This window comes from Camelus bactrianus, chromosome 12 (genome assembly GCF_048773025.1).
Source record: "Camelus bactrianus isolate YW-2024 breed Bactrian camel chromosome 12, ASM4877302v1, whole genome shotgun sequence".
Taxonomy (NCBI): Eukaryota; Metazoa; Chordata; class Mammalia; order Artiodactyla; family Camelidae; genus Camelus; species Camelus bactrianus.
Genome location: NC_133550.1, coordinates 67,074,063 through 67,097,434, shown reverse-complemented (window position 1 = coordinate 67,097,434; position 23,372 = coordinate 67,074,063). Strand labels below are relative to the sequence as shown.

At 48.2% G+C, this 23,372-nt stretch overlaps 1 protein-coding gene and 1 long non-coding RNA gene across 2 annotated transcripts in view; both read right to left on the bottom strand.

Annotated features, from left to right (window-relative positions):
- The window catches only part of ATXN10 (ataxin 10), a 149,720-nt gene that overhangs the window by 55,532 nt on the left and 70,816 nt on the right, over window positions 1-23,372 (bottom strand). The gene's annotated exons all lie outside the window — the stretch shown is intronic.
- LOC141579469 (uncharacterized) lies at window positions 13,985-23,368 on the bottom strand. Its single transcript, XR_012510994.1, has 2 exons — window positions 17,391-23,368; window positions 13,985-16,127 (listed from the first exon to the last, which is right to left on the bottom strand). It is a non-coding gene; the product is annotated as an uncharacterized LOC141579469 (long non-coding RNA).

Sequence of the window (23,372 nt, the reverse complement as noted above, 5' to 3'; positions counted from 1 at the left end):
TTCAACAAGCTTTTCTGCTACTGCTTTCTTCAGGGTGTGGTGTAAGTCTGCAACGTGAAAGGGCTCATTCGTGTCTGCTCCTAACGCGTGTAGGTCCCACGTGTCTTTGCATTCGTATTTCCGACACGTGGAATTCATCCAAACCAATGTGTGGTACAACAGATGGATTCCATTTTTTCAAAAGATGACGGGTATCCAGGTGTCCCTACACCAGTTACAAAACAGTCCCTCTCCTCCAGCGACCTGAGATGCCACCCTGTCTTACGCTAAATTTCCCAAAACACTTGTATCTGATTCTGGATGTTTGCATTCTGTTCCCTTAGCCTGTTTCTCCGTGCACCTACAACATACTGTTTTTAGTTGTGGATGCTTTATGTCTTACTGTCTGGGGTAATCAATCATTTTCTTTTTCAGGGACTTTTTTGGGGTTATTACTGCTCATTTATTCATCTAAATAAACCTTACAATAAACTTCTCTAGCTCAAAAAAAAAAAAAAAACCCGAGACTATTACTGCAAACATATTAAACTGATCGATTAATAGGGGGAGAAATCCCACCTGCATGAAGCCGAGTCCTCTTGCTCAGCACGTCGTATGCAGGGACAATTCTGACTAAGAACGCCGCCCTCTGAGTTGTGCCTTTTTGAGAACAACCAGTATTTTTGAACAGCAAGATTAAGATTTGCGATTGGCTAGGAAATAACGTACGTTTGAGGGGTGATTTATAACTTAGGGGAATTCTAGAAGATTTGCATGGAAGATTTACGTAACCCAGAGCGGGAAACTTGGGCAGCGCTGAGGCGCAGGTGGACACAGGGCGCAGAAACAGCAGCATTCAGCCATCCGTCCCAGCTTCCAGAGCACCTTCGTGCAGCGAGAAACTGGGTGTAGAGGAGTGAAGTGCCCCCCAAATCCTCGAAGACAAGCTCGTGCACGGGTGAATTATCCTCTCTCCGTGGCTGCTGACGGCGTCTGGCTTCACTGAAAAGCCTGCCAGGCCTCCCCAGCTCTCAGGCCTGCCGTCCTCCTCGCCGCATCTCTATCCATCACTCGGACGGTCCGCTGCAACCTACTGCTTTCTATCATCCCTGCACTAAGTCAAGTATTTCCTTTTGCCACCGCTCTGGGAAGAAGTGCGTTCCGGGACCAAGCTGGAGTCTCCTCTGATCCCCGGAGCGCTTCCACAGGCGGGCGCACTTTCCTCTGCGTTGCTTTCTTGTCGGCACAGCTCTTCAACAATCCTGAGAGGGAATTTTATCATGCACGAAGTTTAAAAATGATCCTAAGATCATTTATATGTTAACGAAGAGGATTACTGGGAACAATGGTTGTTGACAATTAACGGATTGATAAATGAGCAGCATATTCTAAGGACGTCAGGCTGCTCACGATCAAAATCCCATGAAGTTGAAAACGGGTAAGAATTTCTGCGGGTGCTGCTGCGCCAGCATATGGGGTTGACATTATAGTTGTTTGACACTGAGGACTCGACAGCATGTGTGAGCAGCAGAAGTGTCTGTGAATTTCAAGTGAGTACACAGCTTACTAAATATATGTGTGGTTTGGGAATTTTGTTATTTGTTCCAACCAGAGAGTCTCATTTTAACAGTTTTGAATAAATTCCTTGGTTGCTTAAAAGCTTGTTTAGTCCCTCTTCACCAAAGCATGCAAGGGTCTGACTCCGAAAAAGAGAAGACCCTATCTTCACTTAAATCTACCACAGCGGGTGACGGGGTGGGGTGGGGGGAGTCAGCAGAAGTGCCCCTGGTGACAGACCAAGGAGGGCCACGGGGAGCCAGGCTGCGAGGTCAGACTGCCAGGGACAAGCAGACCGGGGCGAGCCGGACGTGCGTAGGTGTCTTCTGAGTTCAGACTCAACGTCTGAGGGTACAAGAGGGGACGGTTGTTGCAAACATTTTGTATGAAAGAAGTCCTGCTGACAGAAACCCTCGTACCAAGTCCCCACAAATGCCCTGCCTCTGGGGGGACCAGCTGGCAGGGAGAGGAGGCCGAGTGAGAGGGAGGCTCGGGGCCTGAAGGAAGGGACCCCTCCCACTGCAGGGAGACGGGGCGGCGGCTCAGCGCAGAGCTTAGACCCAGAGAAGGCAGGTGCTGGGGCTCAGCTCAGACCCTGACGCAGATGCTCTGTAGAGGGGGTGAATGTGGCCCAGGTCAGCTGTGGGATCCGAGGGAAAGCTGTCAGGCCAGCGCGGCAGGTTAATGCCGCAGACACAGCTGCTGGCAAGGCCCAGGGGACCTGGCTGGCAAAATTTTGGAGCAGAACCCATTAATCAGGTATCGAATTTTCTCCGGTAAGACTCCAGAGCCCGAGGAAAGAAGCAAGGGGGGCCTGGGAGACATGCGGTAGGAAAAGGTGGTGAAGGACCCAACGCAGCTGACCTCTCACGCTACCCGAGGCCCCCACAAACCCCCGCCCGGGCAGTGAGTCCGCGGGGCAGCCACGCTGCGTCTGGTGCTGAGCCGGGCGCTGGGACAGTGACGGAGGGACGCGTGGGCTGTGCCTGCCCTCATGGTACGCACGTTCTAGGACTATCAGTGGGGGTGGGGAGCAGACAAAAGCCCAAACACATCACGTAAATACACAGTATGACAGATGGCACGTGCGACAGCAGGGGAGCGAGTGCCAAAGGTGGGGGGGCGGGACGGGAGGGAGACATTTAAAGGGAGGAGAGGCAGGAAAGGCCTCTGGTAAGATGAACAAAACCCTCAAGGCAACGAGGGGGTGAGCCCGGCCGCCCTCTGGGAGTCGGGCAGAGAGAAGAGAAAACACAAAGGCCTAGAACGCGAAGGCTGCGGGACGGCCCTGTGTCCGAGCAAAGCGGCCAAAGCGATAAAGTCCAGATGCCCAGCTCGCTCGTCAAAGGCCTTCCATAATCCTGACCAAACCTTCATCCACAGCCGTATCTCTGGGGAGCCTCCAAAAACAAAATCTCTTCTTCCAGCCAGTTGCCTCCTGCTCTCCCCCAAACACAGCGGGCCCGCCCCCCGGCATCCCTCCATGCCGAGCACGCTCCAGCTTGAATTTCTTTCCCACAGCCTTCTCACACACACACCCCCGTGACCCCAAGATACTCTGCCCAGGGTCCACTGTCCCCCAGGGGAGCTGCTGGCGTGGGAAAGAGAGGGAGGGACGGCCACAGGCAAGGTCACCTGCGAGGCTTGTTCCGGACTAGCACCCTCGTCCCGGCCTCCTCCCTCGGGAAGCAGTGCGGCGCGGCTGTCCGTGCAGGAGCGGCCACGGCCCGGCCGGGCGCCTCAGCTTCACCGTGCATTCAAATCGCCCAGGGACTGTGATTCAGGCGGGGTGTGGCGGAGCCCGGGGTTGTGCGTTTCAGACAAAGCCCTGGGGAGGGGGGTGCCTCTCTGCTCGGTCCAGGGTCCACACTGAGAAGTGGGGGACCTACAGCAAGGATGGAGACGGACCCAAGAGAAGACACACACTCCTCACCTAGGATGTGGAACCAAAACCCGGAGGGACGGGCTCTGTCAGCAGCAGCAGCTCTGAGCAGTGAGGTCAGGATGCAGAGGGGTCAGGTGGGCGGCCCCCCGACGCCACAAGCAAAACAGAAGGACGTCTGAAGGGAGAGGAGCCCGCGAGGCTGGGTGGCCTCTGACGGACGGTGGCGCAGCGCTGCTCCCCGGGCTTGCGGGCTCCCTGAGGCCCTTCAGCTCCTGCTCCAGGACTCCCTGTACTCATTCCATCCTTAAAATACTCTCTGGCCCAGCCTTTCATGAGCCAGCCTGAGAGAAATCAGAAGGAAGCGCCCTGACTGGGCCAAGTCTGGGCATCGTCCAGGAAGCCTAGGAGGCCTCGCAGCAGACTGCGATCAGCCAACCAGGGAGAGAACAGCGTTTCAGTTAAAGAGCAAGTTCAGCGCAGAGACACGTTCAAGGACGTCACATTCAAAGGGTCTGCGTGTCTGCGTCTGTGCGTGTGTAGTTAGCAACATGAAGCAAAGAAAATACAATAGTCAAAAGGATTCTACTGCATACATTTACTTCTGACCAAAACAACCCACTGTATCTGTCATCCATCATTACTACGAGACAAGTAAGAAACAGCCGTCCTGCCCCCGCAGAAAGGGCAGGTGTCGGCGAGTATCTGAGCACCTCCGGGGCCAGGCCCTCTGTCAGGCAGCACACATACAGAGGAAGGAAGCTGAGGGGCCTGGCCCTGAAGAAAGAAATGCAGACCAGACAAGGGCGGCAAAGAAAAAGAAATGCCATGACAAGAGCGAGCATGAGAACTAGTCTACTTTTTCACCTTTAATTTCAAGCACTTCACTTTTTCTGTAATTTTCAAGAGTATGATGTCATCTTTTGTGATTATTTTTTGTTGTTCAGCTCACTGAAACCATAAAGTGAAGTGAAAGCATACGTTTAAATAGGAAATATTTTGAAAATCAGGAAACCCTGGGAGTCAGAAGACTTAAAGGCTTATGTGGCCCATTCACCTGCTTAAAGTTACGACCACACCTACAACATCCCAGACAGATGTGGTTTTTAAAAAAAGCCAGATCATACTTTAATCCATTTAAGTACAAACAGCTCCAACCTGATTGCACTTAAATCAGCCTCTTCTGTTTAAGCCAACATTTTTAAAATATCTGCATCACAACAGCCTAATTTTTTTCAACTTTAATTAAAGACCATTTAGACAAGCAACCAACTTTTGTTATTCCCTGGGGTGTAGCTTAAAACAGATTTTTAATGTGATTACTAATAATGACTAGGCACAAGCAGGGAAGAGGTAGGTGTATGGTAAAAAAGCAAAGTGCAAAGAGGCCTGTATAACATGTTCTAGTCCCTGGGTTCAGGAGTTTCAAAAACAGGAAGATGGATACTTTCTAGCACAAACTGTGCTCTAATGCTATGTCACGTTCAATTCTCACCTTTTTAAAGGAGTTTATACCTGCTACACTGTATTACTATTTTATTATCATTTTTGCTCCTGATCTCCCTATAAAGGTCAGAAGAAAATGGAAAAGAAGCAAATGTAGCATTAAATAGCTTGGAGAAGTTTAACTGTAAAAAAAAAAAGATCATATTTAAGAATATTCATTTGTTCATCCCTAAAAACGGACAGTGCTCGGCCAGGCACGGCAGGTGCCAGGAGCTGGGGTGGGGGGTGGGGGCTGGGGGAGACACAGGGAGTTTACCGCCTCCTGGTATTTTAATCTCTGCTCAAAATCACTGATATAAATACCAAAAATAGTCCTTGAAATGGTTAAGGCAACAATGCAAAGCTAACTTCTTTCCCCAAACGACACCAACAGTCAAGCACAACCGGCCCACCAAAGGGAAAACAGCCCCGAGCATTCCTGTCTCTCTCAGATTCTTTCCTCTCAGATCTGTTCTCCTATTTCCAGCCTTATCACCACACCCCTGATCAGGCCTCCACATCCTCCCATTCCAGATACCTGGAGCCAGCTTCCCTGGTTCCCTCCCCAGGACTGGCTCGTCTCCAATCCCTTCCATCCACACGGACGCTCTTATCAAGTTAGGGTAGGCTAGTTCACGCTGCAGTAACAACCCCCCAAATCCAAGTAGCTAAAAATTACAAAGTTAATTTCTTGCTTGTGTCACTGAACAGCTGTGAGGCCGTGGACACATCACTTAACTTCTCTGGCCCTCCGTTTCCTCATCTGCAAAATGGGAGAAACAACATCAAAAGGGCCAAGTGAGTGAAAAGGTAAGTACTCAGGACCGTGCGCAGCACCTAGTACGCACTCAGGAAGTGATAACTACCATCACTGCTGTTGCTCCTGCTGCTCCCAGGAGGCTTCTGCTGGTACCCAAGTCTCGATCAGAAGCCTCAGTGCTAACTCCCCTTCCAGGCTCTGACCACAGCATGTCGCAGCTCCCTGTTTACCCCTGAGTCCCAGGTTAGAACAAGGACTGCATCCGACTCAGTCTCTGAACCTGAGAGCTTAACAGAGCCTGGCACCTGACAGATGCTCAGTAAGTGCTTGCCAAGGTAATGAGCATGGTGCGGACTATAACCCCTGCTGTGTGAACGAAGCCCAACGTGCTGTCTAAACGTACAGAGACCCACGTTAACGGGGACACACGCACAGAGGCACCTGGCCTGCAAGAAACCTGACTGAAAGCACATGAAGAGGGTCAAAAGGTCATCTGAAGATGGACAGGCTGACGGCTGTAAAGGCCCTGAAGCAGGCCACACGTGAGCCAGGACCTCTGGGACACGGGCCACTGCTCCTGGGGAAGTCTGAGCAAAGGGACGTGGACCTACCGGCGCAAGTCTATCTCCAAAGGAAACAAAGGAGCAATCCGAGCCCCCGCCCCAGCCTCAGCCCTTACTCAGGGCCGCGACTCCCCAGCCTGGACACGGTGGAGCTCTCTGAGGAGAGGAAAATGTTCTTTATGTCCTGATTGGGGCGACAGCTGCACTGATGTACGTCTGCCCCAACAAACCATTCATTTAAAATCTGCGCAGTCTGTTTGCATGTAAATGAGAAAGGGAGGGAGGAGCAAGCTATGGACACGACCAGTTGCTGGTTTCCTTAGCTCCGAACTCTCCGAAACTGAGAGCCTGAGGAAGGAAGGGAAGGACAGAGGGAGGGAAAAATTTACCAACGGTCAGGTGAACCTGGCCTCTGCTGACGACATCATGAAAGTCTGCACAGCGGCCACTCCCCGGGAAGCCCTTCCTCTGGGCTTCGGAGCCACACACAGGGTAGGGAAGGCCCGGCCCTGCCCTCCATCCCCGCCGCACAGGGCTGCCTTCCCTCCTCTGCACTGGAAACACGCTCCCCGGATGGCGGTGTCACCTCTTACTTCTAGCATCTTCCTCTGCTCTGAGCTACTTCAGGGCTGGGCCACTTCTTCCACTTCCTTCTCTCCTGCACCTAGCACAACGCTTGGCACCCAGTGTGCTCTTAATAAATACTTGTTTCTCTGGCAATACGTTTTCAAAGTTACCGTCAAAGATATGAAATATACCACCTTCAGATAAGGACGTTACTTCTAAGTAAGAATAACGGCTAAATGACATCAGATCTTGGTAACTCTGTAAAGATTTAAGTCTCCTCTTTTTTGGATACGTATGAATCCTACTGTCATGATTTATAAGTCCATAAAAGCCATATATTTACTGGGCAGAATAGACAGTAAGCCTGGAATGCATAACAGCATTACAATTCTTGCCGTAAAGATTACTGATGCCTCGGGCTTTTAAAAAATGAGATGCCACACGGAGCTGTACTTCAGGAGCTTTCCCTAAATATAAAACATTACACACCGCTCTGTCATTCCGCTGTAAATTACAGCTCCTGGCACTGTGCTGCGGTGTGTAGGCATGCGTGCACGCGAAGCACACAGTCCAGCGTGTGTTTAAACTAACACCTGGCAACCTAAAAACAACATCTTAAAGATAATTGTCAGAGCATGAAACGCTGCACTAACCAAGAATTCCCGGGCTGTGAACTGGCACGGTAACACATCAGAAACAGTCTTGAAAACAGGGGTGATATTTTTCCGAAAGAAACTTTAGTGTTTCAAGATCAATACTTTGAATGTAAGGTTTTGAACCAGAAATCATGACATCCAACCCTAAAGGGGGTATACCTCAAGCCATAGGTACGTCATTTTGTAAAAGTGAAACTGGCTTTTACACAAATCTGAAATGGCCAGAAAGCCTGCACTGCTACATACACGCAGACGCCGAGGGGCGTGCATGCCTGTGTTTGGCACACTGTGGTCCAGGTCCACCCGGGAGACTGCAGACCCGAGATGCAAACGATGCAGACGAGGGAGGTGAGCAGGGCGGCAGCTCTGAGGTCAGGCAGGAGCCCTGAAAGCTCAGGATGATGGGGGTGTGGTGCAGGTGGGGGGCCAACGCGGCCGGGGTCCCCAGCCTGCTCGGGGCCTTTCTCATGGCACTGTTCTAGTAACAAACAGCTAAGTCACTGTCTGGACAAACTTTGAAGTATCGACTTTAGTTCAAATTTTTGCATATCACCACAAAGGCTGAACTTGTGTTTCCTTCTCTTTTACAAAGATAAATAAAACTAATAAACAGTGTACACAGAAGTCTAGTAAATTCCAATTTAATAAATGTAGCCTAAATGTATACAAGTGATTGGAGAAGGTGGATCAGGGCTTGATTTTCTCATAAGGCCGAGGTGAACTGTTCATAAAAACTGTAAGGGAACAACACTTACAAGAGAATAAAGTATCAATTATTTTCGATGAGAATTCTAGTCACAATTTTGACATTAACTAAAATTTCAAAACAACTTGGCATCAAGTCAGCATACTAAAAATTTCTTGAATCCTGTGTGCATGTGAAGTTTTTCTGTCCTGTCCATATCCACCGATGTGGTACTACTGTTCTTCTAAAACTGCTAGAAATGATTTTTCAAGATTAAAGATGAATCTATCTTAAACATAATACAGAAAAGACGGACTTTTTTCCCTTCAAAATGCTCAAGGAAACATCTGCCCCCAACCCTACCTCCCCACCACATTCTCCAGGGGCCCTGGAGGGGAAACAGCAAAATTCTAAATCTGACTAAATTAGGGGTGGGGCCCCCGCCTGTGGCCAGGGTTCCCGCCCCAGAGCCAGGGCTCCTGCCTGGGCCTCCTCGCCTGGCACCGCTGCTGGAGCCGCTGCAAACAGGCAGCACCTGAGGCGGGGCGGAGGCAGGGCCCCTGCCCGTCCGCATTGCAAACGTCAGCTGGTGCTGCCCCTCTCTGCACTGACGCGCTGAGATATTTCTGTTCTGTTCTGTTTTGGTTTTGGTTGGGGGAGAGGAGGGGATTAGGTTGAAAGCTGCCAGGGCTGAAATTCCAGCAGGCGAGGGACCCGCCTCCCCCTCCCGCTCCCCCTCCCAGAGGCCTGCCAGTCGGATTTTTCTGTCAACGTCCCCCCACCACCTCCCTGCTCAGACTTCCCCAGCCTCCTCCACACCCCCAGCCCCCGGGCTGTCCGTGCGGAGCTGCAGGTGCGGACCAAAGTCGTTCCTTGCCACAGAGAGGAGGAGGGTGCGATTTGCTTCAGAAAACATTTGAAACTGAATTTCTTGTCTCATCTCAGTCCTGTCCTTCACGTCCCCTCTTCCTCCATCTTCATGCGCCGACGGCACGGGGCTCAACAGATGAAAACTCAACTCCCACCCCACTCTTGCCCCTACTCTGTCACGGAAATGACTTATTTTTTTAAAATTTCCTGTTGGATTTTTCCAGCGCGTAAATTCAACATTGTCACTAAATCATACCAAGTAAGCAGTGATGAGTCGTTCCCAGAAATCAGTCTCACGTTAAACCAATTACTCAAATGTCCGAGAGTAACACGAGCTAGGTGAGGCCTGGGGAAGGACTTGTAACACCAGATGCACAATAATACAGGCAGTCCAGCCTGGAAAGGACAGTCACCCTCACCCACCCGCCTAGCACGCAGACTGCTGACCAGCTGTCCCAGCTCACAGGGGAAACACGCCTTCCTGCAACTCTCAGCAGAGGGAGCTGACACGACGGCCCCGTGGGCCGCTTCAGAAAATTTAAGTCAAACAAAACCGGAAATTTCCTTAAGAAGTTCATCATCGCTATTTAGCTATTTTCTTTTGATACCAATAGTTTATTGTCTCTAAATGATTAAAGAACACATATTCTGTCTGCTTATATATGTATATGAGTGTACGCATGCGTGTGTGTGTGTATTACATAGCATATATCAACAGGGAAATTTTCTTTAATAAAGGTATCTTTTTAGAAATATCAGTCTTTCAAGACTATACTCAGAATGTTAGTTACTTACAAATAGTCTGGATGAGCAAAGAGAATCCTATTCTGAAAAATTTAATTTACAGAAATCATTTTTACTCCTACACTTGAAAGACTGATACTGGATATTCTTTCTGCATTTATTTACAAAGAGAAACAGAATCTGTGATCCTACAGAGAAAACTGGAAGAACCAAGGGTGGCTAATGATGTCCCCGGCAGACAACCATCACAAAGCAGTGGGCAACACTGAGTGTGGGCCGCACCCAGGAGGCGCAGGCAGCCGGGAGGCCGTGGGGCCAGGCCGCCTGGGTCCTCAAGTGGCCCCACCACCGACTGGCTGTGTGCGACCTTTGGCGCGTCACTGAACCCTGATGGATCTCGGTTTGCAAATTTATCAGATGAGGATAACCATGTCCCCCGCTCTACGAAATCCCGTGAGGACAAACACACTGGCGTAGTGAAGGGCTGGAAGGTGTCTGTCACAGGAAGCACTATACAATGCTTCCTTCCATGACTGTGACTGTTCTGTTATTATTCATTTTAGAATTTACTTTTCCTGGGTCTTAAATAAGGTTTAAAATTTAATTTTCCGATCTTAATTAGTGGCCATGATTACTGATGGCTTTCCAAAAGAAAATGTAGGTACTCCCGCGTGCGGACAGAGCGTTGCCAGCAGCAGTGCACAGGGCGTGAGCGAGGAGCTGACCCCGGCAACCGGTCAGAGTTCAGCCTGGCGAGGGGGAGGCTCTTGGTCTCTCCTAGTCATATGACCGAGCTTGCTCTCAGGAAAAGGCAGAAACACATCGCACAAATATGTAAAAGACTGATAAGGGCTTCACGGCGTTTCCTCTCCAAGGTGAGCTGGTGCTGCAACATAAATCTGAACTGAAGGAAACGCACGGTTGATGACGGAATTTTCAGGCTCCCCCGCCCCCGGGAAGGCAGCATCGCTCAGACGTCATGAGCGCTGTGCAGGCTCGAGCACCCCTGAGGCGGCCTCGGGAGGCTCTGCTCTGAGGGCTGACGCGGCCAGCAAGGGCCCACGCGTCGCTTTCCCTTCCAGAGCCTGGCACCCAGCAGCCCCCTGGAGACCAGAGAGAGCAAGCCGGTCCCTGCGCAGAGGAAGGGCAGCGACCACCTGGCAGCTCACAGGTGGAGCAGGAACCGGCGCGGCCCCCGCCCCCCTCCCTGGCCCCAGTTCAAGGCCGCTGCCTCCTCAGGAGCCTCGTGGAGAGGCTGAGGCGCTGCTCCCAGGGCCTCGGGGAGAGCGCTGTTCAGTGAGCCGGGCACTGGGCCAGGCCTTCCCTGCATGCTGTCCTTACAGAGGCAGAAGGACAGTGGGAGCTGGGCTTTGGAACTGAATGGGATGAAACAAAACACGCCTACAGAACGGCTCGCTCAGCCCACACAGCGCAGGGGCTCGCACGGGGCAGGTATTCACGGGGTCGTCGTGAGCACATCCGAATCCTCGAAAAACCGTGTGAGGCCAGTAACGTGACCTCATTTCACAGATGAAGAGACAGACTCTGAGAAGTGACGTGTACCCCAGCGGCCTCGTTGGTAAGTAAAGAAAATAGAATTTGAGCTTTCTTTTTCCCCAGATGAAGCCCCCCACCTTCCCGCTGAAGGTGAGGGTGTGCTGGTGTCAGGAGTGGGGCGGCGGTGGGGGGAAGGCTCGCGGCGAACCCTGCAGCCCCGGCGTGGGCGCTCTCCCAGCAGCTCTGCTTGGTTAACGAGACTCATTTTGGCGACTGACCCCCGCAGGACCCAGGGGACCTCGGTGCCACCCTTCCCCTGGGCAGCCTCGTCATCACTTGTGACGCCGGGAATGAAAAGCCAGAGGGGGAGGCAGAGAGGAGGGATCCGGGGCCCAGCCAGGACCGAGTCCCTGGAGGCTGCGGTCCGAGGACCACTGCGGATGGTCCGAGGCCTTCAGCCTGCAATGGTCAGGGACAAGGAATAAAAAACTGCAGTGGAGAACGCGACCCCAGCCCAGGCGGCCACGTCCTGAGCCTCAGGCGGGTGCTGGGTCCAAATTTACATCGTCGGTGCAGTGTTAGAATCCCTGGTCAAGAAATTACATTCATATAAAAACGGGCTCTGAGGACCCCAGGAGATGGAAGCGAAAGCCAACTGCTCTGTGAGAACAAGCCCACACGACCAAGGGACCGTGAGACACAAGAAAGATGAGCTTGCATTACAGCAATAACGATACCACGTCACCGGGAGAGAGAACCAGAGGCAGAGATGGAGACGGGCAGAGGACGGGGTGCAACACACGAGGAAAAGTTCTATCCCAGGGACTAGAAATGACAAAAAACAATCTGAAAGAGAAAATCAGCATGCCTCAAGACAAAATACACACAGAGAGCACACAATGAAGGACTAAGCGTATCTGAAAAAGATTAGATCACTTCCAGAAACGAAAGATATTTTAATGAATCAAGACTGAAACTGTCCTAAGTCTCACAGACCCTCCGGTGGAGTTCAGAGCCCGTCAGCCTGGCAAACAAAGGCCTGCACGGTCAGCGGGCCAGCCTCCTCTCCGGCCTCATCCCCTGCCCCTCTGCCACCCCGCCCCCCACCTCAGTCCTGGTGAAGCCCAGCACACAGCATGGGGTCCCACGCACCTGCTCACAGGTGCTGTTCTGCCTCCAAAGCCAACCCTCTCCTCCACCTGCCTCTATCTCGGTCATCCCTTAAGGCCCAGATCCTAGGGGCTCTTCCTGAGCTCCGGGGTGAGCCATTTGTACCAAGACTTAGAAAGTTTCTAGTCCTCGTTCTGAATACTTTTCACACACCACTTATTCTACTGTTTTCACACCTGTCTCCCCCGTTACAGTGTGAATTCCTTGAGAGTAAGCACGAGGCCAAATCCATCTCTGCGTTCCCAGCGCCCAGAGTACTCGCTGGTACACAGCATATGGCAGATACAGATTTGTTGAACTGAACTAAAAGCTCTCACCGCGATGCCAAATAGCACGTTCATTCAAATTTGGAGTCAAAATTATTCCTGATTTTACTCTTAATCGCAACACAGCAGCAGATTTGAATTCAAAGTAAACTCCACGGCCTGAGATTAAATATCACTCTTGGTCCATTAGAATGTGACGGGTATGAAATTAAATTCTATTGGAACGAGATAAGCAACAGGCTTTCGAAGGGGGCAGGGGAGCAGTGCAACAGTGACTTCAAGTGTTGGTGGAAAAAAAGGCTTTGTACAGGAATGCAACTTTGATCCTCTTAAGTTGCTGCCAGAAAAAAAAAAAAAAAAAGAAATATGCTAAAGATCAAAACTGTTTTAGATGTGTGACAGACAGTTCCATTATATTTTTTTTAGAAAAGAGAGAACTCTCTAACATTTGAAATAAGAGCACTTTTCTCATTTAACCAAAGAAACGAAGCCTGGGGAGATACAGAGAAATCTCACAACGTCAAAAGCTCTCAGATTTTATTAAGCTGAGATACGCAGCAGAAATCTTGAAGACTCATGCACTCCGCAAAAAAGCTAATGTACCCAGACCAGAACACCTGACAATAAAAGATGAATTCGAATTCCTATTCCTCTGAAGGGGGAAAAAAATAATGTTCAATACGTTGGAAGAATAAGCTTTATTATTTTCTCCCCCTCCCGTCTTTTACACACACACCCCGCCTACCACCCCCATCTCAGCTATTGTTTGCTGGCAAAACTATCCAGAGCCTACGCTAATGTTTTGCTTTTAAAAATCCTTCTGTTAAAAACACAGTTGCAATTGTCACCGTGAAAGCCCCCAGGTCTCGGGCAGGAGGGGTCGAGGTGCTGTACTTCTCTGAAAGCAGAACAAAGAAGGAATTCCTTCTGTCACTACTGAACTCAGCATACTCTCTTCTTGTCACAGAGGAAGTCCAGAATTCTAGATTCGCACCCCTTTCCCTCCTTAACCGTATTCTCCTGTTATTAGTGAAGTGGTTCATGTTCATGGTAAAAATTACAAAAAATAAACGGAGAAAAAGAAACGCGTCCTTAATCTCACCAGCCAGAGATAACTACTATTAATACCGTAGTGTACTTCTTTGGGGTCATCTTGCCATGCACATACATATTTGTGTAAATATATATGTAACATAGAGATTAAAAAATGCAAAAGCGGGGGCTTATGAAATGCAATGGTGTGTCCTGCTATGAATTCCCACCAATCACGCTGTCATGAGTACTGTACCAACAGAGCACAGGCTCTCTGAAAACATGATTTTTATTGGATTCATGTCATAGTACCATAATTCACTGAAACATTTCCAGTTGATGAAAAAAGTAGGTTGTCTGTAACATGATCAATAACGCTGAAACCTGCATGAGCATAAACGCAGCCGACCGTGACTGAGTGCTCATCCTACCTCGGACAGGGACGCACGTCTCCTCCTCACAGCCGCCCTTTCTGAATATGACCTGGGTTCTGGTGAGTAAACTGAGTTGCAGGGAGGCTAAATAATTTGCTCCAGGTCACCCAGCTAGCATTTAGCAGAACCCAGGTTCATTTGGTTAGGCTGGTTCGAGCCTGAGCTTCTCACTTACTTACAACCAAATCTATGATAATCTTTGTCATTTCTAATCCATAAAATATCTTCGGTTATTCTGAAAAAACAATTGAATACTATCAAGGTTTCTAACATCTTTAATATCTTACTCTTCAATCAGTTCCAGATTTACGCCGGTGCTTATTTCCAGTGAGGTGAGCTTTTTCCAAACAGTTAATCAATTATCCCGGGTTCACTTTTAAGACAAACTCCTTTTCTCTCTGGGATTCTGAGCTCGTGTTAACTTCTCAGGTGTCTGTTTCTAAAGGACATGATCTCTTCCACTCACCCACACACTTAGGCACTTACATTGTTGATTATTTTAACTTTAAAGTTTATTTTAGAACTGTTAAGATAATTCTTCAATTATTTTCATCTTTTGTCCAAATTCTGGGATTCCTCCCTCAGCACGATTCTAATTGGCCTAGCAATAAACAAATAAATGGGTCTAAAAACCATTAGTACCTTTACAATATTCCTTATTTCCACCCGGGAACAAGGCCTCCCTCTCAGTTTAGGCAGCTGCCTCCCCTCGCCTAAGTCTCTTGATATGAATACAGCGAAATACTGTTTTTACTTTAAACACAAATCCGTTTAAAACCCCTGGTGTCTAGAAACTGATCATAGGGGGCAGTAAAGAAAACGGGGTCCCAGGCTTTTACAAACTTGTGAGTCACCACAGGCAAAAAATTACTTCCCCACTGTCTTCCCTTTGGTATCTAGAATACGCGTGAATCATGCTTCTGAGAACCATGAGTGTCCCCGGGCGCAGTTTTCCACAGGAGTCTCAAGGAGCCAAGGAGAGACTAGAACCCTTCACCACGAAGAAGACAGTTCAGAAGTGCTAAGGAACGCGATCGCCGGGAAGAACAAAGCAGTCCCGCATGTGCTGTTTGACAAAAGGTGCCCCCTCTTAAGGGCTCACACCATGCTGTCAAAGATTTCAAACCCTCTTTCTGCAGTGAACACGGAAGCAGCGGAGAGAGCAGGAGGAGCGGGTCCGGAGGTCGGAAGTCAGCCAGCTACTGCTCCAAGCAGGTGACCGCGCCACCCCGCGCTCTGACTAGCCGGTAACACGGTGAACTCAGCCAGCGTCCAGTAACTCCTCTCACTGCAGGTGCTAGGGCAGGCGTGCCACAGCCAGACACGGTGTGTCCCACCTTCCAGGAGCCTACAGGCTGGTGAGGAAGACTCGTGGGACTCACAGGAGGAAGGGTGTGGAGCCCAGCTAGCAGGCAACGGGAACAGACAACAATCAATTATTATATCGTGTTTATCTATTTGGTATGATTCTTCCTTTCAAATAATGTCACGCCTTCCCCACAAAACAACAAGTTGATCACACTGCAAGACACAGGAAGAGGTCGGGGGGCCTTTGAGAGGGAAAAATGTGCAGCTGCAACAAACTCCACCGTAATACGTGTCCTCCAGATGGGAATTTTAACTTCATTTACTGTAACAGGAACTGCATGTTCGGGAAACTAATGGTGACAGTTTGATTTATGAATTCTGACATATTTCTTGAACTGGGATTACATTACAAAGAAGTGGAATTCGAAGCAAGCCGGCTCTTGCCTATATATTCAATCTTCAAATCAATAAGCCGAGGTTCTCTGCAGCTTGTTTCTGACAGAGGAAGACACAGTCTCACCGAGACAGGCCACACACCTGTGCCTTACAAGTTCCTTAGCACACTCTCAGAACTGAGCTGCGACAGACTTCGGCATCCGCACAGAAAACACTTGAGTGCTTTACTAGACAGTAACAAAAGAGAAGTTTCACTCAGAAGCATCTGTGGACAAACTGAAGAGAGGAGAAAAAAACGAGATTCTCATTCTAAAGAAAGGTCTCATGTTTGCTTCCTCCCAATGTCCCATCTGTTGGAAAGGTAATAAACATAGAATACGGAATATGAGGATTACTCTAAACTTAGTAAATGCCTGCAAGTGTTGTCTACAACTTTCTGCTTAAACACACACAATGGGGAGACCCTGGAAGGAACTCGATCTCCTCTCTCACAGTGAGGCTGGCGGGGGAAGGGGAGAGAGAAGGAGCTGGTAAGAGACACCAGATACTGTTAGATACTTTGCGTAAGTGATCACAGTTAATCCTTCCAACCCCGTAAGGCCCATGTTACAGTTCCCATTTTACACACGAGGAAGCTGAGATTCAGACAGGTTAAGTCACTTGTCCAAACTGGCACAGCTAAAAGGTGGTGAAATTAAGGGGCAATTTCTCTAAGACTCGTCCGGATTCTTTGTCCTATTCCAAGCCTTCTGTCTGCTGCAAGTTCCTCCGTAAGCATCACGTGTACTTATGGATCCAAATGTTACAAGGTGAGGAAAGGCAAGGAGCCCGTGCCCAGAGACCCCGCGGCCAGGACACTGTCAACGGCCTGCCTGGAACTTCCCAACTAGTCAGGCACACAGTCATGGTATCGAAGCTTATCAATGAAAATGGAAAAATGTGCACCTGGCATAGAGGGCAGATTAGCCTTTGTCACCCACGAAGACCAAGGGAAAGGGGTTTTGTGAAAGACTAATCATCAAGGGAGAAGCAAGGAACAAGCGGTGGTGGTGGGTGGCTAGCAAGGAGCAGGGCTTGCTAAAGCAAAACCGAGCGGTACCCAAATTCCGTTCTGTGCACGGCCGGGTTTGCCAGTGGTCGTTCGTGTGTGTGGACCACACCACCTTACGTGAGAACACCAGCACGCATGCTGCAGTACGCACCAGAATTAACCACCAGTAGTATCTTTATGTACAGAAACCCAGGGTCCGGGCAGAGGGCACAGTGAAGAGCAGACAGACAGGGTGCAGAGGGGAGCGTGGCGCAGGAAGCTGCCCTGATGGACCTGAGGTTTCGGCGAGAAGGCGCCTTGTGACCCCGAGTTCTAAAGGCCAACTTAAGGGCTCTGGGGTAACGAATGCAGGCTGGGAAGTGCACACGGGGCTGGCACAGGCCAAGAAGGCAGGTGCTGGCCTGGCATGAGGACAGAGCAAGGGCCCTGCTCCCCGACCCATTTCATAGCAGCACAGAGGGAAACACCAGCACACACCCGTCACGCACTCACTGCTCTGCAGAACAGCCCCTCAGCCAGTTCCGTGGGTAACCGTTAGGGCAGCCAGTACCCATGTGCAGAACACGCTCTAACTGCCACGAAGAGCAATGGCCTGAAGAAAATAGGGAACAGCAATCAATTTTTTTAAGTTTCAAGATGTAACAGGCAAATACGCTGCTTAAGAACAATTCAAACAGAAAGAAATCATTAACAGAAAAAAGGGGTTTAATAGTTTGCCTGCTAGTGGCTCTGCACATCAGGATGTGAAAAGCTGAAAGGTACCCTCCCCACAAAAAAGGCAGCGAAAAAATAATTATGTTATGAATGCTTAACAATTACAAATCTAGTCTAAAACTTTCTTTAAGATTAATGGAAAAAGTACAATCAGATCTACAAAGCCTAAATTTTGGATTAAAAACATTTTTTTAATTATGTGCAAATATTTATGCTATGTAGATGTTCTTACACTCTGACATACAGATACGGATAAGTTAAATAAAAATAAAGAAACTTACAGTAAGTTATAATACATTTAAATAGGATCTAAACATGAAAGACTTTCAAAAGTAACTACAGAGCCCAGAATTTAGAGGAACATTAATTTTCATTTGAAAAAGTTGTTTTATTTTTACTACATGTCTTTGTTTGCAAATACAGTCAGGAAATTTTACAGTAAAATAGGGACTCCTTGAAGAGGAGGGCCGTGTCTTATCTGCTTTACATTTTCAGCATCTAAACCTGTGCTCAGAATGTAGTGGACGTGACAGGTATTTTAAAATAAATTCTCATTCAGGAAAAATTTACTGAATGCTTACTATGTGGCAGGTACAGTTTAGACACTGGGACTAACACAACAGGCAAAAGATTTTAATGAAACAGGTTCACACAGGTTTTTTTTTAATATGTATTTATAAATGAAATCTACCTTCATAATAGCTCATTCTGAATTGGAGGGGTCAAATAGTTATTGCCTTTCCATGTTGAACTTTTCTATATGGAACAGACTTATTTTTAAAATGAAGCCATGCCTGCAATGAAAGCCATGTTCTGTGTGCACGCGTGTGAGCACACGGCATCGCACGTGGGAACGCTGGGGCTCCTTCCCATCAGGAGGGGGAGAGAACAGCCCGAACCGCGTTTGCACAGGGCCTCTGGCGAGTGGATTCAGCTGCCGAAACTGTGGACAGCCCGCCTTCGCTGATGGGATTTCTTTGGGGGAAAAGAAGGCAGAAAAACTAGACAGGTCACCTGCTTATTCATTTTGAAAAATGCATTCAGCTTTATGAAAAAAAAAAGTTCTGCTTTTCCTTTAGTAAAGCATTTCACTTAAAGAATTTATGACAATAATGAAAAGAAGAAGGGGGAATGAAAAAGTAAACCACACATTCCTATTCTAACAAAGAAGCTGGACACTGTTTTCTACATGTTTACAGCATTAATACCCATGTGCCTCTTACCAACAGAAACCAAAATAAAATCTCCATTTCAGGTCCACAAAGGTTTAAAAGTAAACTGATCACTACAGATGCAGCAGGAAAATACCACGTAAGTCAAGCACGAAACACAGGGCAGCAACAGAAGTCACTAAGTATTTAAGAACATCTCCCTGCCGTGACTTGGTAAACGGAAGTCTACAAATTCCTTTATGATTCAGGAAATACTACAATCCATCCTGTGTACAGATGAAGAGTTCAAGACTCATGGAAGACTGGGTAAAACACACTTCTGAGCAGACTTTTCAATCTGAGCCCAGGCAACCTGACTCTCTTAAATACAGTCCACAGACACAGGCAGGAAGACTCCCGTCTTTCCTGTCACTATGTGCAGCCCAGCTCCTGTCCTGGCCGAGAGGGCTGCCCCCAGCCCAGGCACGGCTCCCCTGCTCCCCTCCCTGGCCCTCCCCATGTGGACTTCTGTTAGAGCCATGCGCCCCTGCAGAGCGCCCTGCTAAGGGGACTGTCTTCTCCAGAGCACGCACACGGGTAGTCTTGCTGAATTAAATCGCACTGAATCAAATCTCTCTGAACCTTGGTTTCTTCATTTAGAAAATGACAATACTATCTTTTCAGCCTTTTCCACAGACGTGTCATATGGCTCCAAAGAACTAATGCAGATAAAAAGAACTCTGCAACAGGGGAAGGGCCGCCTGCCCAACTACAGGGGGTGCCACCCAGCAGGTGGGCACCATGCTCGATGCGATGAAGTTACACAGACAAGCACAGAGAAGCTGGGCTTAAATGGCTTCTGCTCAAACCCCAGGGCAACCAGGCAGTGCACAAAGATTTCAGGAAATACGTGTCAATAACTTTGGGCCTGGTTCAACCAGGCAAGGATGGTCCCAGATGCTCCCAGAGCGGAAGCTTCATAGGAGGAGACGCTTGTCTGTCTTGTCCATCTAAGGATCCCCAAGGCTGGGAACGTTCACATTTGATGAATGGGTAAATCAGAGACAGAGATGTGGGCAGCAAATGCGCGCCAGACCTGAGCCAGCAGCGGGCCCAAGGGAGACCCAGGTTCCAGCCTCCAGCACCCTCAGCCTCAAGCCACTCAGGAGGTCCACTTTAAATCCCCTCCTCCAAACCCCTGGAAAGCTCCCATAGGAGAAGGACCATGGTACGAGCCCAAGAGCTCACGGTCAGACAAATCTAGATTTTGCTCTGGACTCCGCAGCTCACTAACTGGACGGCCCCTCTCTTGGTGTAGTTAGCAGAACCTGCTTTGCGGGGCTGGTGCAAAGACTACAGCTGATAACACAGGAGTTCACCGAGCGCAGTGCTGGGACGTGGCAGACATTGAACAAATTATCAGTCCTTTTCTCTTCTGCATGAGGGATGAGCTAAACTTAGGTCTGATGATACAAAATCCCCCTCACTCCTATCTGTAACCCTTACAGCAGAGAAAGAGCCAAATACCCCTTAGGCCCCAGTTTATGTGGACAGGGGACAACAGCCATCCAGGCAATACAGTGAAAGTTAAGAGCATAGTGACAAAGACCCGCTACGTGATCACCCATTCCCCGCTTCTCCAAGACTAACCAAGGTCGCCAAGTGCTCGTGAACGCCACCCTCTGAGGCCACAGGGAGCGAGGCCAGTGTCTGCAATACCTGGATTAAATCGGGATCTGGCTGCCAGGTTATGATGGTGTGTTAAGATTCTTCCAAAGGAGGAAAAAAAATCCCAGACGTGATGCTTTCAGGTTAAGGCTTTCTGTTGGCACAGGTTAACAAGTAGGAGAAACAGAGGCATTCTTATACTCAAAGAATGAACTCCTTCCTACCTTCAAGAGTGTGTCAGAAGTCAGCAGTGCCATTAGCACCTACACACGTGAAGGAACACAGCACTGACTTCCTGCGAGCCCCGCGACCTCTCCACGGCGGCACTGGGCACACTCCATGTTTACTTACTGAGCAACCTGATCCTGACTTCGGGGAGTTATTTCATAAGCCCTTCAAGGGTTACTACATTTTGTTCCTTAAGAGGCAAACCCAAATTAGCAACAAAAGAACTAAACACAAGAAAACCACCTCTTTTGTGCTTCTCAAGCACGGCAGTCGTGGGCATTAAAAAGGTAAAGGTGTTTTATTGTCTACCGACTTTTTCCTACAAAACTCAGCCCAGTAATTTTCCGAGGGGAGATTAGCAGTCTTCTATCCACACCTGCTTGAAGATGAGGAGTCATCAAAATGGTTTACAAGAATAATAAGAGAGCAAATTATCCGGCATTTAGTTCTGTGCCATGTCCTGTAGGAATTATTCCAGTCATCAAAACTTAGCATCTTCATATGGCCGTTTTGTTTTCAATCTTTTCTCTCCTCTGTTCTTCAGACTGGATGACGTCTACTGATCTGTCCCCAAGTACCGACTCTTCACTCTGTCATCCCTACTGAGGTGTCAACCTCGCTCAGTAAAAATTTTACATTTTATTTGGGTACTGTATTTTTCAGCTTGAGAACTTCCATTTGGTTCTTTTTTTACAGTTTCTATTTCTCTGCTGAGATATGCTGTCTTTTCATTCATCCAAAGCATATTTTCCTTTATATCTTTGAGCATAATTACAATTGCTTTAAAATCCTTGTCTGCCAAACCCAACATCTGTGTCATCACACAGTGAGTCTCCATGGTATTTGTTGTCTTCATAATGGATCATATCTTCCTGTGTTTCAAGTAAGTTTGGACTGTACCTTGGCCATTGTGAATGCTATGCTGTAGAAAACTCTAGACTGTATTATATTCTTCTAAAGAATATTGGTATTTTGGTTTTAGCAGGTAATTATCTTGGTTGGATTTTTACTGTAAACTCCAGGGCGGCAGCTCAAATCTCAGTACAATTATCTTATCCTTAGTTTTGGTGCTTGGAGCCTGCCCCGTGCATCTCTGATGAAGGTATCAGCAGAGATTTAGGTAACTGGTCACGAAATTTGGCGTTCGCTTTCTCCTTTCCGGGATTCTCCCCTTCACTTTCCAATGGCTGTGGTTGCTCCAAACTGTCCTTTCACCCTTCAAGCTAAAAGAACTACAGATTTTCTGTCAGTTTTAACTGCCCTGCATGACACACTCCCTGCGGTGCCCCTCTTCCAAGTGTTAATTCAACTCTCAGATCTACCAGTTTGTGTCAAATTTGAGTGTCTTCACATAGCTGTCTTTTGTCCAGTTAATAATCATTATTTGCAGGAGAATCAGTCCAATAGTAGCTTACGAGGCTAGTAACAGAAGCAAAATCGACACAACTTATTATTTTCCCGATTTTTTACTTTTTCTCACAATGCACTGGGTCATGAACTCAGAAAGAGCTTTGGCAGGCAGGCTGTCCCTGATTCACGTGGCATCAGCTGGGCAACTGAGCAACCAAGCTTGGAACTAAGGAGCCGAGCAACTGCCCAAGTTCCAAGATAGTTTTCCTTGCTCACACGCCTGGTGCCTTGGTGTTCCCCGACTAGCGCCTTTCTCTCACTTCACTGCGTCTCATCCTCCAGGGCCTCTCCACGAGGACTCGGTGATCTCAGGTGCTCCATGGTGATCTCAGGGAATGTGCAGTTCTTACATGGGGACTGGCTTCTAAGAGGCTGGGTATGAAATCGGCCAGACCAGTCACGGGCTATGCCAGAAACGGTATAGGATCACTCCCACCATGTTTTATTATTCAAAGCAGTCACAGGGCTTTAGTCATTTAGATTCAAGAGGATGGAAAAATAAATCTAACCCCTGATGGGGGAGTGGCAAAGTCACACTGCAGGAAGACATGCAGAGCAGGGGATATTTTTGCAGCCATTTTGGAAAAGTAGCAACCGCCACACGTATATTCAGTATTTGATGAAGCAAAACAAACGCCACGCCAAGTAAAACTCTAGAAAGATACAGGCAGGCTCGTTCAGTGTGAAGCGTGTGGTCCAGTTCTGCGGCCGTCTTTTTTACCACCCTCTCACAGTATCAGTATAATTACCCCTAAGTTATTCAGCACAAAAGAGGTTTCCAATGGCAGTCTACTGGGTTTTCAAAGACTTAATACTTAAATATTACGTCCATTTCAAAACGTCTGGAAGAAGTGCCTGTGGTGCTATGATCCATAAATGTAGGGCACAGATGCAAGTTAAAGACTTTGTTTTTTCTTAAGATAATGGTCAATAAAAATTACTGTTTATTAAATGTCTACCATGTGTCCGAAAATTTCTAGGCTTTGTTTTCCATTCATTGTTCTCCATCAATAAATAGTAATGTTTAAATGCACAGGCTTAGGACAAACATTGACTATTTAAAAGAAAGGAGACTGGCTCAAACACACTGAAGACAAATACAATGCAAAATTACAAACTACAAACCCTAATACAGACAAGCACGACATATTATGTTCCTCTGTGGTAATATATACACAAGCCTCAAGCTATTTTCTCAGCACCTCAAGCTTTCATTCCCCAAAGGGAATAATTCTAAACCCTGTATTTGATATTCTAAATAAAGCCATATATGTATGATGCATACTGAGGAGCCATCCT